The 13,768-nt window shown below is 39.1% G+C and overlaps 1 non-coding gene and 1 pseudogene across 1 annotated transcript; both read left to right on the top strand.

Moving 5' to 3' along the window:
• The window catches only part of LOC119996511, a 29,840-nt pseudogene extending 18,679 nt beyond the window's left edge, over positions 1-11,161 (top strand).
• Positions 5,220-5,326, top strand: LOC119998034. Its single transcript, XR_005468160.1, has one exon. It is a non-coding gene; the product is annotated as a small nucleolar RNA R71 (small nucleolar RNA).
• Positions 11,162-13,768: the final 2,607 nt, after the last annotated feature.

The following is a 13,768-nucleotide window of genomic DNA, read 5'->3' as shown; positions in this document are numbered from 1 at the left end:
TGTTTGGTTTGGTAATTAAACTAAAACAAGCAAAGAGCAAAGTGTTTTTGGTATTTTCTTAGAATAAGGATGCAACTAATGCAAATGAGATGATTTAACGAATATGAGATGAACACCAAGGCTTCGGAATCCCCCTTGGGAAATGACTTGCAATGACATAAATTCACACACATATTTGCTAATTCGGGCATAACGAATCCGTACCTAAGTCGGTTTTAGCGCACTTAAGCCGAATCTCCCTAAAATCGATTACTAGCCATCTTATTGGTCTAGGTCGGATATTCCTAAATACATTCTAGCCATCCTATTGGTCTAAACATGCATAGGAATTCATGAAGTTCTATGGAGATTAGGATTCATACAAATTGTCACCTAATTAAAGGGAGACACATTCATAATCAAGTGTTTCAAGAAGCATAATCTACTTGACATATTATTGTCTAAGCAAATTCTCCAAACAATTTCATCCAAAAAACCTAGGTGTTGGCCAAACACCACAAGCATGAAGAAATTGCAATCAAACATAGAAACACAAGATTTATACCCAAATCAACTCATATATATGTAAATCAAGTCATAAACAAAGTCATCAAACCCAAGGCTTCAACCTAGCCTTGGCACAAGAGGTTTAGTTACACATAATGAGAGAAAAACACAAAAGGAGAGATGAGAAAATCATGAATAAACCCAATTAGTTGAGTAGATCCAAGTTGAGCTGAAGAATCTCTCCTCCTAGCTCCAAGAGTCGCCTCCCCCTCTGCTTTCGCTCCCCAGAAATTCTATTCTCGGTCTCCCCACTCCCGCAGCTCGGACAAATCGCGACTTAAAACATCCCAGAAAATTGCTTTTTGCGCCTAGGCGCGTTGTTTTCACGCCTAGGCGCAGCACGCCTAGGCACACGCCTAGGCTCACGCCTAGGCGCAATCCTAGGCGTGCACAACTTCAAATTTAAGTCCAACTCTCTGGACTGGGTGTGTAGGAGTGATCCTGGGCGTGCACAAATTGTGCGCCTAGGCGTGCCACGCCTAGGCGCACGCCTAGGCGCGTTACCCCTAGGCACATGATTAAAATGGCCATAACTTCTCCATATGACCTCAGATTTGCATGATTTTAGATTCTACGGAAAGCTTGAGATGTCTAGTTTCCAATGCCTTTTGTTGCGCTCGATTCCAATAACGTGACAGAAAGTTATGACTATTTGAACACACGAAGGTCGGTGGACATTTTCTTCAATTCAGCCCTTTTTCCGTCGCTTTTCATCCAAACCGCAATCAACCTATCAAAATACAAATCAACACATAAATACACTCATTATTTATCAAAAGAAAGCTTAAGAGGGGGATATTTCTACCAAAAACAATAGGTATTATCATACCTATCAAACACCCCACACTTAAACCTTACTTGTCCTCAAGTAAAACTAAACAAAGTACATCTACCAACTAACATCCTAACTCACTAACGCAGGAATCGCGATTGCATTTAGCATATGCAACAAGCCGTTAAACCCCTAGGTGTCCCTAGTGGAGGAGTTTTGTCTCCTGAGGGCTTACAAGAACGACACCCACAAACGTTTCAAGATAACTCAAATCAAACATATGTGAGGGAAATTGCTAGAATCGAAACAATATACATCAATGCCATGCAATCAAAAAGATGTGGAGACCCCACACTTCATCCAAACATATACTCAGTGAAGATTATCCGTCTACTCAATCACTTCATCTAAATTAAGTGCATGCAAAGAAGAAATGTATAAATATTTGGCTTCCAAAAGTTCATAGGCGCCAAACATAGTCACATTCCAAGAATTCCAAGAACAGTCAAGTAGTAATACCAAGGCACTTTTATTTATGTACATACTTCTCTTCTTCTTCTTCTTCTCTTTTTTTTATTTTTTATTTTTTTATTTTTTTTTATTTTTTTATTTTCATCTTACTAGGCCCGTGCAATGCTCACTCCTTTAAGCTTTCTAGTCAACCCATGTAACAAGTTCTCAACCAATGACTCCCAACCAGTTGGTTTAGGGCATTATGTGATAAAGCACACCTCTGATCAATCACTCGAGTTGAAAAGGCTTCGAAGTTAAGCTAGCCTAGTATGTTCATCAAGATTGTCTTACCTTTTTACGCGAAACTCGAGTTGGTTAGACAAGAGCCCCGGTTACTCAGCAAGATCACATGAGCGGAACATGCTTTTATTCATCATCAATTTTTTTTTTTTTTTTTAACATGCATGTAATTAACTAGTGCCAAGAATATCACTAACACGGTGTTCTAGATCATCTTAAAGAAAGTCCACATTCAACATCTATTCACCCAAGTCATACCCCACAAGCATACATTCTTGTGCAAGTGAATTCAAGTGATTATCCAATAGAGTAGACGTCAAGCATATAGAAGGATAAGATGGGTTCCACAAACCAAGATCAGCTGCATTTCAATATAGCACTCAATTCAACAGAAAATTCCCATAAATATGCAAGATTCAAGCACTGAATTTTTTTTTTTTTTTTTTTTTTAAAATTCAACTACAACAAAAATCATGTGAAATTTGGCACAAGATAATCCATATGCAGTCCACCACCCCACACTTTAAAGAATGCATTGTCCTCAATGCAAAACATAACAATGTAATAATGCACTAAAAAGATGACAAGTTGAAACAATACAACCTGGGGGTTGGAGTCATGCATCGAGTGGATTGGGGTACTGGCCTAGCCACAATTCTTCAATGTCTTCATGAACCCTTTCTTGCATATGACCTTTTTTTTTTTTTTTTTTTTTTTTTTTTTTTTTTAAACACACACGCCTAGGCGTGTATAAGGTGCGCCTAGGCGTGCACAATACGCGCCTAGGCGTTCACAATACGCGCCTAGGCGTGGTCTGGCTGTAAACATAATGCCCAGAAATTTAAACTTTCCTGCAGCCAGATTCCAACACATTCAAACTAACATCCACACAAGATTTTGTCAATAAAAATGGAATAATGAAGAACAAAAGGATATACTTCATTGGGTTGCCTCCCAAGTAGCGCTAAGTTTAATGTCTTCAGCCAGACGTAGTTGTACCTACAAAATCAACCATGTATGCATCAACACTTAATAATTTAAGCAAGCTCTCACCCCAAACTTTAAGAACATGCATGGTCATCAATGCAAATAAATAAAGGGAGGGAGAAAGCTTAAACACAACACTTGTTTTAGATAAGGAGAGAGACAACCTGATTTGGAGAAATCACCACAAGCCTCAACACCTTCACAACAATTCTTGGGAAACAAATCAAGGAGGATGGTGCACAGGATACTTTCCATTCAGAATCCCCGAAACATTTGGCCCGCAGAATTGAAATTGACGAGCCACAAATTTCCACCCTTTTTCTATCTTAGAATTCGTTATCGTGAAAGTACCATGGATAGACAATTTCAATGTCTCAAAAGGAGCACACACTTTACCTCTCAACATTGTTTTGGACCGTGCCTTTTTCAACTTCCTTGCTCTTGTCCGCATGCCTTTCAAAGTTGGAGATAGCTTGCTAGTAACAAGGGAAGTAGCCATGAGCTCGTTGGATATTGGTGATGATGGGGTCTTTTTGCCTTCATTGCTATCACCATCCACATATTCAACAACCTCATCACTTGAAGCCGTTTTTGTCAATAAATTCACTCTCTCATGGCCTACCATATCAACATGAAGGCATTCTCTAATGACATCCGAACTCTTCATAGCCTTAAAAATTTTGAACTCAATGGTCTTGTCAAAGACTGTCATTGTGAGCATGCCCTTTTCCACATCTATAATGGTCTTTGTGGTAGCCATAAAACCACGGCCTAGAATGAGTGGTACATCTCTTGTCGGATTAGGTTCACCCTCCATATCAAGCACCAGAAAATCCACCGGAATAACAAAATCACCCACCTTTACTAAAACATCTCCAACTAACCCAAAAGGATGCACTAAAGAGCGATCAGCTAGTTGGAGAGTGACTGAAGTTGGTTTCAACTCACCTATCTTCAAAGTAGTGTAAACAGAATAAGGCATGATATTTACACTTGCACCAAGATCCATCAAGGCCTTTTCAATTTCTTTCTCTCCAATAATACAAGGAATGGTAAAGCTACCCGAATCTTTTAATTTGGGCGGGAGCTTCTTTTGTAAAATAGCACTCGTTTCTTCGGAGAGAAATACTTCTTCATGATCACCTATCTTCCTTTTGTTAGTGCACAACTCCTTCAAAAATTTTGCATATGCGGGAATAGACTTAATTGCCTCAATGAGTGGAATATTAATCTCCACTTTCTTCAAAACTTCAAAAATATCCCGATTATACTTGCTTTTCTTAGCTGGGGCAAAACGAGATGGAAAAGGCACTTTTGGAACATACTCTTCTACTTCCGGCTTTTCCTTCTCAACATGAGGTATTTTGGAAACACTTGGCTCCACCGCTATAGGTTCATCATGATTCTCACCTTCAAGCTTTTTGTACTCAATCATGTTATCCACGTTTTTCCCACTTCGCAAAACAGTAATAGCATTAGCATCTTCATACTGCTTAGGATTTACCTCAGGTTGACTCGGCAGCTTTCCTGGCTGTCTTTCACTCAAGGCATGAGCAAGTTGTCCTACTTGCATTTCAAGCTTTGCGATAGATTGAGTATTACTGGAAACAGTTTGTTGCAACTGAGTCATTGACTTGCTCATCTCTGCTTGTGAATGTTGCATTGAGACTTGTGATTGAGCAAGTTGGGAAATAAGGTCCTCCATAGTAGACTTCCTTGCATCTTGAGAAGGTGGCTCGTGTCGTGGAGCTTGCCAAGGTCTAGGCCCTTGATTGAAATTCTGGGGTGAAGCATAGGAGAAATTGGGGTGATTCTTCCATCCTGGGTTATATGTGTGAGAAAACGGATCATTCTGCTGCCTATGAAAAGGTTGAATAGCATTAACTTCAACTTCAGGAAATGTCCCACTTCTAGAACATACATGAGTAGGATGATCGGTGCCTCCACAAATGCCGCAAGGATCCAAATTTCTGCTCAGCAAAGTCACTACCGCATCCAATTTCCTAGCCACAGATGCCATCTCTGTATTTGAACCACTAGCCTCATAAACCATGTGTCTAGGAGCATCAAGATCACGATTATCCCATTGTGAGGAATTTGCCTATGGCGGCATTCATCAGCCAGATGTTGGTAAAAGTATGATATAATCTGCCATGGCAAGAATTGATGATGTGGGCAACCAATCAATAAAGTTTTATATCACTCCCAAGCCTTAAAAAGTGGTTCTCCCTTGTTCTGCCTGAAATGGAAAATCTGATCCCTAAGCCTCTGTGTCCTTGACTGAGTATAGAACTTCTGAATAAACTTAGCAGAAAGTTGTTCCCAAGAAGTGATAGAATTTGGTGGCAGAGTCTTGAACCAGATCTTAGCACTTTCCTTAAGAGAAAAAGGAAATAGCTTCAACCGTATGAACTTTTCAGATATGCCTTGAATTTTTTGAGTGCCACAAATCTCCAGAAAATTATCAATGTGATCACTAGCATCTTGATTTTCCGCTCCTGAGAATGATGGGAGCATGTTAATCACATGACATTTAAGCTCATAAGATAGATTTGGCGGAATGGTTGGTAATATGATGCAAGATTGTCTAGTAGAGAATTGTGGCATAGAGTAGTCCATGATGGTAACAGGAGCATTTGCATTGTTGCCAACTTCTTCACGATTTTCAGCCATGCTTGCTTGTTCAGAATGTTCTCCCAAAATTTTGTCACTAGACGAACTAGAGCTGGATGTAGGAGAGATAGACCGAGTAGAAGATTGCTCCTCAAGAAGGTCCTTGCCTCTCTTGTTCCTTCGTGTACGTTCCAAGTCTAGATCAACAGGAAGAATTTCAGTATCTTGAGAACGCCTTCCTTGCATGAACTACAAACAAGAAAGAATAGTATAAGGATCACTAATTGTCAAGTAAGTAAAAACTAAACTAAGTATGTAAGTATCTATGTATATAAACAAGAGTGGATCAAATATAAGCAACCGTCCCCGGCAACGGCGCCATAAACTTGTTGGGTCTAAATTAACCTTACTAGCAAGTGTACTAGTCGACGACTACAGCACAATGATAAGCAAGGGTCGAATCCACAGGGACGGTGTTATATCTAATCCAAATGTATATTTGTATGTACGTATGGACAATGCAAACAAAAGTAAAGTTCAACTCAAGATTGTTTGGTTTGGTAATTAAACTAAAACAAGCAAAGAGCAAAGTGTTTTTGGTATTTTCTTAGAATAAGGATGCAACTAATGCAAATGAGATGATTTAACGAATATGAGATGAACACCAAGGCTTCGGAATCCCCCTTGGGAAATGACTTGCAATGACATAAATTCACACACATATTTGCTAATTTGGGCATAACGAATCCGTACCTAAGTCGGTTTTAGCGCACTTAAGCCGAATCTCCCTAAAATCGATTACTAGCCATCTTATTGGTCTAGGTCGGATATTCCTAAATACATTCTAGCCATCCTATTGGTCTAAACATGCATAGGAATTCATGAAGTTCTATGGAGATTAGGATTCATACAAATTGTCACCTAATTAAAGGGAGACACATTCATAATCAAGTGTTTCAAGAAGCATAATCTACTTGACATATTATTGTCTAAGCAAATTCTCCAAACAATTTCATCCAAAAAACCTAGGTGTTGGCCAAACACCACAAGCATGAAGAAATTGCAATCAAACATAGAAACACAAGATTTATACCCAAATCAACTCATATATATGTAAATCAAGTCATAAACAAAGTCATCAAACCCAAGGCTTCAACCTAGCCTTGGCACAAGAGGTTTAGTTACACATAATGAGAGAAAAACACAAAAGGAGAGATGAGAAAATCATGAATAAACCCAATTAGTTGAGTAGATCCAAGTTGAGCTGAAGAATCTCTCCTCCTAGCTCCAAGAGTCGCCTCCCCCTCTGCTTTCGCTCCCCAGAAATTCTATTCTCGGTCTCCCCACTCCCGCAGCTCGGACAAATCGCGACTTAAAACATCCCAGAAAATTGCTTTTTGCGCCTAGGCGCGTTGTTTTCACGCCTAGGCGCAGCACGCCTAGGCACACGCCTAGGCTCACGCCTAGGCGCAATCCTAGGCGTGCACAACTTCAAATTTAAGTCCAACTCTCTGGACTGGGTGTGTAGGAGTGATCCTGGGCGTGCACAAATTGTGCGCCTAGGCGTGCCACGCCTAGGCGCACGCCTAGGCGCGTTACCCCTAGGCACATGATTAAAATGACCATAACTTCTCCATATGACCTCAGATTTGCATGATTTTAGATTCTACGGAAAGCTTGAGATGTCTAGTTTCCAATGCCTTTTGTTGCGCTCGATTCCAATAACGTGACAGAAAGTTATGACTATTTGAACACACGAAGGTCGGTGGACATTTTCTTCAATTCAGCCCTTTTTCCGTCGCTTTTCATCCAAACCGCAATCAACCTATCAAAATACAAATCAACACATAAATACACTCATTATTTATCAAAAGAAAGCTTAAGAGGGGGATATTTCTACCAAAAACAATAGGTATTATCATACCTATCATCCTCGCACCCGAGTACTACGTGTCAACCATATCTGGAAAATATAACACACGTATACATAAATTTAAAGCAGGAAACACCAAAAATAAAAACTCACCAGGTCAGCCGGGAAACGCATGATGTGTAGCCAACAAAATAACCTAGGTAACCTAACCACTATAAGTTTCTAAACCTACAGCTTCGATACCAAACTGTCACGCCCCTCTCTCCTAAGATATACCGAAGTATACCTATACCACAGGAACGTGACCGGCAGGGGACACCCCATCCCCCGAACCAGATCCCAACCAGATCCCAAATCTACAACTAAACCCAACAGACATGATAATAATAATAATAAGAACTACCATAATATCCACAAAGTACATCCACCTATGTACATATACAACAGCAGAACAATAAAATATATCTACCCGATACCAAACCATATAGTATATACAAATACAATACAAAAAGTTCCCACACCCACTAAAGAGTCAGCCCAATGCTACACACCAGCTCACGCATCCCGCTGCTGACCGCCGTCACTTACATCCAACTCACCTGAAAGGGGATTAAGAAAAGGGGTGAGCCACAAAGCTCAGTAGGGCGTAGAGAGGAAACGCCAATATCCATAATTAATAAATCCAAAAATATAATGCATAATATGCAATACAGTAAATATACATCCATCAGTAAGTCAACAAAATAGCACAATAGCCGATAAGGCTAAACAACACTGGAACCACCCACACTGGTCTCTAGAAATCCATACACCAATCCAATCAAGTGAAATGGTAGCCGATAAGGCTATCCAACACTATAACCACCACATCAATCTCCAATAATCCATCACACCCCTGGACCCACCCTAATCCCCATAGGGTGTCTCCCAGTCCAGGTCCACACCGAAACTGGATGAGGATCGGGTATCCCGATAGCATAGCCTACACCAGAGGGCGTCCCCTGTGATGCACCCCATCTCAGACGGTCCACCGGTATATATATCCGGTCTGTATATGTACATATATCATCCATCAGAAATCCATATCTGATCATTTGGGCTCCTATATGGGCCCACAATCCACATCCACATCCACAGCCACATCCACATCCAACACCTCCAATCACCTTACTCTCAGAAAACATACCAACAGTGATATATATAACAGGGAATATAAATCAACATGCAAACAGGTCGTATTTCCACCCCCGGAAACCGACAAAACCATAATATCACCAGAGTCCGTAAACCGGAACTCTAAAGTCACATGCAAGAGTAAGGAAACCCCTGCCTGGAAATCAGAGTGCTAAAACCAAGCACGCGTCCTTGACAAACCCCTAACTCCAAAAGTTAACCCGCTCCGAATCTCAATCGTGACCACCGTCTACACTGAAAAACACGATATATGAAAATACTGTAAAAATACGGTCGGTCAACTATGGTCATTGACCAAATAGTAACGGTCAAAGTCAACGTCTAAATAGTAACGGTCAAAGTCAACAACCAAATAGTACCGAACCGAGTCAAATAGTACCGAACCGAGTCAAATAGTACCCAACCGGGTCAAATAGTATCCAGCCGAGTCAACTCGCCGGTCAACCGAGTCAACTCGGCCTGACTCGGTCAACTAGCCGGAAACCCATTTAACCCCATCGCCGGCGATCCGACCACCCAAACCTGTCAAATCTTATATCAAATTAAAGAACTCGATGAGATTAACTCATAGGTACCTGAAACAAGCCAAACCGTCGCCGGAATCGGCCAAAAGAAATCCGAGGAAATCGGAACTTCAAACTCCGATATCTCCCTAACCACAACTCCGATCGACGTGATTCAAGTTGGGTTATACTCATCTCATCAATACGCTTCTTTTGATACCGGTGGTGTCGCTCACCGTAGCCGGACTCAGAAAATGAATAGTAAAGAGAATGCACGGGAGAGAGAAAAGGAAGAAGAGGGAAAAAAAAAACGCGTAAGAATTGTTTTATTTTAATTTTTCTTTTATAATATATTTGATTTACCAAAACACCCATCTGTCAAAAACACCCCTAACTAAATTGTTATAATTAACTTCAAAAATTCATAACAAATCAAATTTAAATCCGATTTAAGTAATTCTTACTTTAAAAATTTTCCTTTAAAATTCCCCATTTATTAAAAATATTTCTATAATTTTATCACAATTTAATTTTTACTCCTTCAAATACCGGTTCACCAACACAGAGGGCTTAGATAGTACTTGAAGTAGGTACCCTTTTAGCGGAGCAGGCTCCGGAGAAGGGAAAAGCGAGAGGTACTCATGAGCAACAAGTATCCGTCCTTTTCTTTTCTTTCTTTAATATAAAGTAAAGAAGCAACAAAGTGGAATATAAAGAACAAGGGCAGGAGTGGCTAGGCCCGAAACGAATGATGAGCTAACTGGCTGAAACCTTCCCACTAATCCATATGAGGAGTGCGCCTAAGAGGAGCCCCGCTTGAACCCCTTTTGCTGCTGAAAGCTCCCGATCACTCTATTTGAGGGATTGAATTCAAGGGCTGAGAAGAAAGGTTATTAAATGCATTTTAAGGTAAGGTATTGGTCGAGTCAGCTTCAGGGTTCTGGCCCACGGATTGCGCCTATAACAAGTTCTCCAATGAGTTGATTTGCTCACGAGAAATCCTTCTATTCTCAGTTTCGGGGTGAAACCCTATTACCAGACAGAAGAGGAGGTTTCTACCCCCATTCCCTTTTCTCTTTACCTCTCGGCTTTAGTAGCAGCCCTTCGGACTAGCTAAGGTGCCAGTTAGTGCTTCGCTTTGAAATCGCCTTCCTTCTCCCTTTGTCCATGGGAGTCTTTGCCTTACTTTTTTTTTCTTCTTGGTCGTTCGGTCAATGCATGCTATCGGCTCACTGGGCTCTTTCCCTCTCCCGCTTGCTATTCCTCGTCCAGTCGCTTGCTATCTTTAAGTGGTCTATTAGGAAATCTGTCTCCTTTCGCCCCACATGTCAGCCTACGGCCCGCACTCTCCATTGCCCAGACCAAGCGATGGCTTAGTTGGTGACATAGGTTGCCTGGAGCGCCTATGTTAAAGGGTATGCGAGGTCGGGGGATCGATTCTTGATACCAACAACCTACCCTACTGAGTGCATTGGGGAGAGGGGTTGGGGGTAGCGGCCCATGGGCCCGGCTTGGGTGACCCTGCTGAGTGCATGGGGGTCTGGGCCGTTACAGCTACCCATGGAGATATGGATCAGAACACTCGTGACATCATTGTGCGTGAATTCCGTTCTGGCTCTTCTCGTGTTCTCGTCACCACTGATCTCTTGGCTCGGGGTATTGACGTACAGCAAGTCTCCCTGGTCATAAACTACGATTTGCTGACTCAACCAGAAAACTACCTTCACCGTATTGGACGAAGTGGACGTTTTGGAAGAAAAGGTGTGGCAATTAAGTTTGTGACAAAGGACGATGAGAGAATGTTGTTTGACATTCAGAAATTGTACAATGTGGTCATCGAGGAGCTGCCATCAAATGTTGCTGATCTGCTCTGAAGAGCTCATTTTATAATTTTACGGAGGAAGGGGTTCTTATTTTGCAAGTAACTTTTAACCTGGTGCCTTTTGTTTTCCTTTTTCATTTCCTTTTGTTTCCCATGTTAGTGTCTTATTGTTCTTCAAATATATAATGATAATTTAATTATATAGATCCTGCACAATCGTAACATAAGTTTGCCTTCCATTCTTGTGTGGTGGGTTTATGTTATTATTATATCAAATTTTGTTGCATCAAGGGTTTGTACTTTATAGCTGTTGGTTTTTGAAGAATGGAAGCTGTGTCATCTAGGGTTGGAAAACCTTTGCAAGTCAGGATTTTGTTATCCCTGAACTTGAGATTTGATTCTAATCGAGGTGCATACTTGTCTTGCCTTGCTCTTTTGATACCTTCCAACAGTTGTTGGCAATTAAAAAATGTCATTGTTGAGTAGTGAAGGTTGATTTGAAGTGAGCAGGGCTTGCTATTCAGATCAATAAGATGATGTCTTTAGTTGAGTTTTCTTAGCCATGTGCTAGTGTAATAAGTTTATTCATATTGTTGATGAATTATTGTTTTTTTTTTTTTTTTGTGTTGTCCTCTCTATTTGTTTATTGAGGTTTGTGGATTTGTTATGTTATTCGGTACATATTTGTTATATCTACGCTACGAAAGAGAGAGATTATAATAAAGATAAGTGCTTGTACATTTGTATTTTTAGTGTACCTAGCCTTGAGGGAACATTGCATTGCATGAGCATAAAGGGTCAACAACAGCTATGGTGATCAGAAGGTGATAGTTTGATGGCATTGATGGGAGAAGGTGATAGTCTGATGCTCTGTCAAACGACAGAGCGGTGGTAACGGATCCGCTAGCATCAAATAAGCTCTAATTTGGAGCTTATTTGATGCTAACGCCATCATATATATATATTATTTTTAAAAATTTCACGTGGAGTCTACACTGGCCCCACATGTTTATATTTAATAATTAAAATATATTTAATTAATTAATCATTTAATTATTAAATATATTATTATTAAATTTTAAGATATTTTTATACTTTTTAAGATTAATTTTAATAAAAAATAATATTTATTAGATTAAATTTAATAACAAAATTTAATATAAAAATAATAAAATATAATATTTTAATTCAACGATATTTCCGCTAGCGTCAACTTTTGGTTAACCAAACATCTCATAGCATTTTTCACATCTTTAAGTTCAGTTTTTTTTTCACAGTTTTTCCGCTAGCATTAAAAATTAATCTTTCCGCTCTACCAAATGGACCCCTAAAGTTCCTGCCAAGGAATTTATAAATTTTCTTCTTTTTCTCCTCTAGATTTCGTCCTCAACATTCATTTGGGCACGTTTTTGCAGGTAAAATCCAGATGATTAGCATACCCAAATTTTTTTGGGAATAGATTCAACGAAATTAGGGGCCAAAACATATAACAAACTCAGCTATAGTCGATTTTGAACTTTAAATATTTTTTTGAACTTGTGCATTGAAATTTCGAAGCGTATTTGTACGACTAATATTTGTATGATGCATGCTTTTGAATAAGGACAATAACAATATATTTTTATTATTTTTACATCTTCATCTCATTCGATTAAACCATCATAAAAATGTTTAACTTGATTCTTGCTTGAATTTTAAGCTTTGATGTTGAGCCAACACTTTTATTAAGCCTAAACCAAAATCCTGGACAATAAAAGTGTATAGTTTAGTAGGTTGAAATTCAACTTGAGAAAACCTAATCCACCCAAATGAGATCATGCTACAATGTACAATGTGTTCCGCAAGAGAGAACGCAAAACAGAGAAGGATGTGTCTATGTTAGGACAAAACGTTACGCGTTTTCACGTGTAATGTATTGTACTTTTAGAACTTTTTGATGGAGGAACATAACCTTGCACATTTTCACGTTTTTTAAAAACGTTTAAAAGACTTTTTTTTAATACTTTCGAAAAATAAAATTAAAAATAGTAAACCAAATAACATTCTATATTTTCACCAAAAAAAAAACTCAAACCAAAGAATCTCTAAATTTTGTCTTTTCTCTTCTAACAAAATGAATTATCATTTAAAGACTTTCTAGAGGAACTTGATTTTCATTCCAACGTATCGATTGAAGACTGATTTAAAAAACAATGTCAACTTCTAGTGCCCCATTCAAGATTCGAAAGCATGAACAATTAAAATTGAATTGGTCCAAAAGAGCCAAGTAGACCACAAAATTACATTAGCAATTTAGCTATAAAGCCTAACAAAAAGACGTCATGACGCCCAAAAAAAAAAGACATTGGCTCGTAGCCCGCTTCATCAAACACCCCCATACCCGTTAGACGGTATCGCCCTCCTAGATTTGTGAGCTTTTCTGAGGCGGTTTGCCTTTTGGTGTGGGTCTCATACCTTTTTGCATGGGTTCCATGCCAAAAGATACTTTCTTTATTATTTTTTTAAAATTTTGTACTATGGGTCTCATGCCAAAACATGTCATTTCCATTTTTCTTTTTTTAAATTTTTTTCTTGGGTCCATAACTATTTATTAAATATATTTATATATTTATATTATACATATTAAATATGTTTATATTGATATTAAATAGATTAATTTATTAAAATGAAATAAATAAAATTAAAAAAATACAAACAACATATAT

This window comes from Tripterygium wilfordii, chromosome 4 (assembly GCF_013401445.1).
Source record: "Tripterygium wilfordii isolate XIE 37 chromosome 4, ASM1340144v1, whole genome shotgun sequence".
In the NCBI taxonomy this organism is placed as follows: Eukaryota; Viridiplantae; Streptophyta; class Magnoliopsida; order Celastrales; family Celastraceae; genus Tripterygium; species Tripterygium wilfordii.
This window is presented reverse-complemented; position numbering and strand designations above follow the sequence as displayed.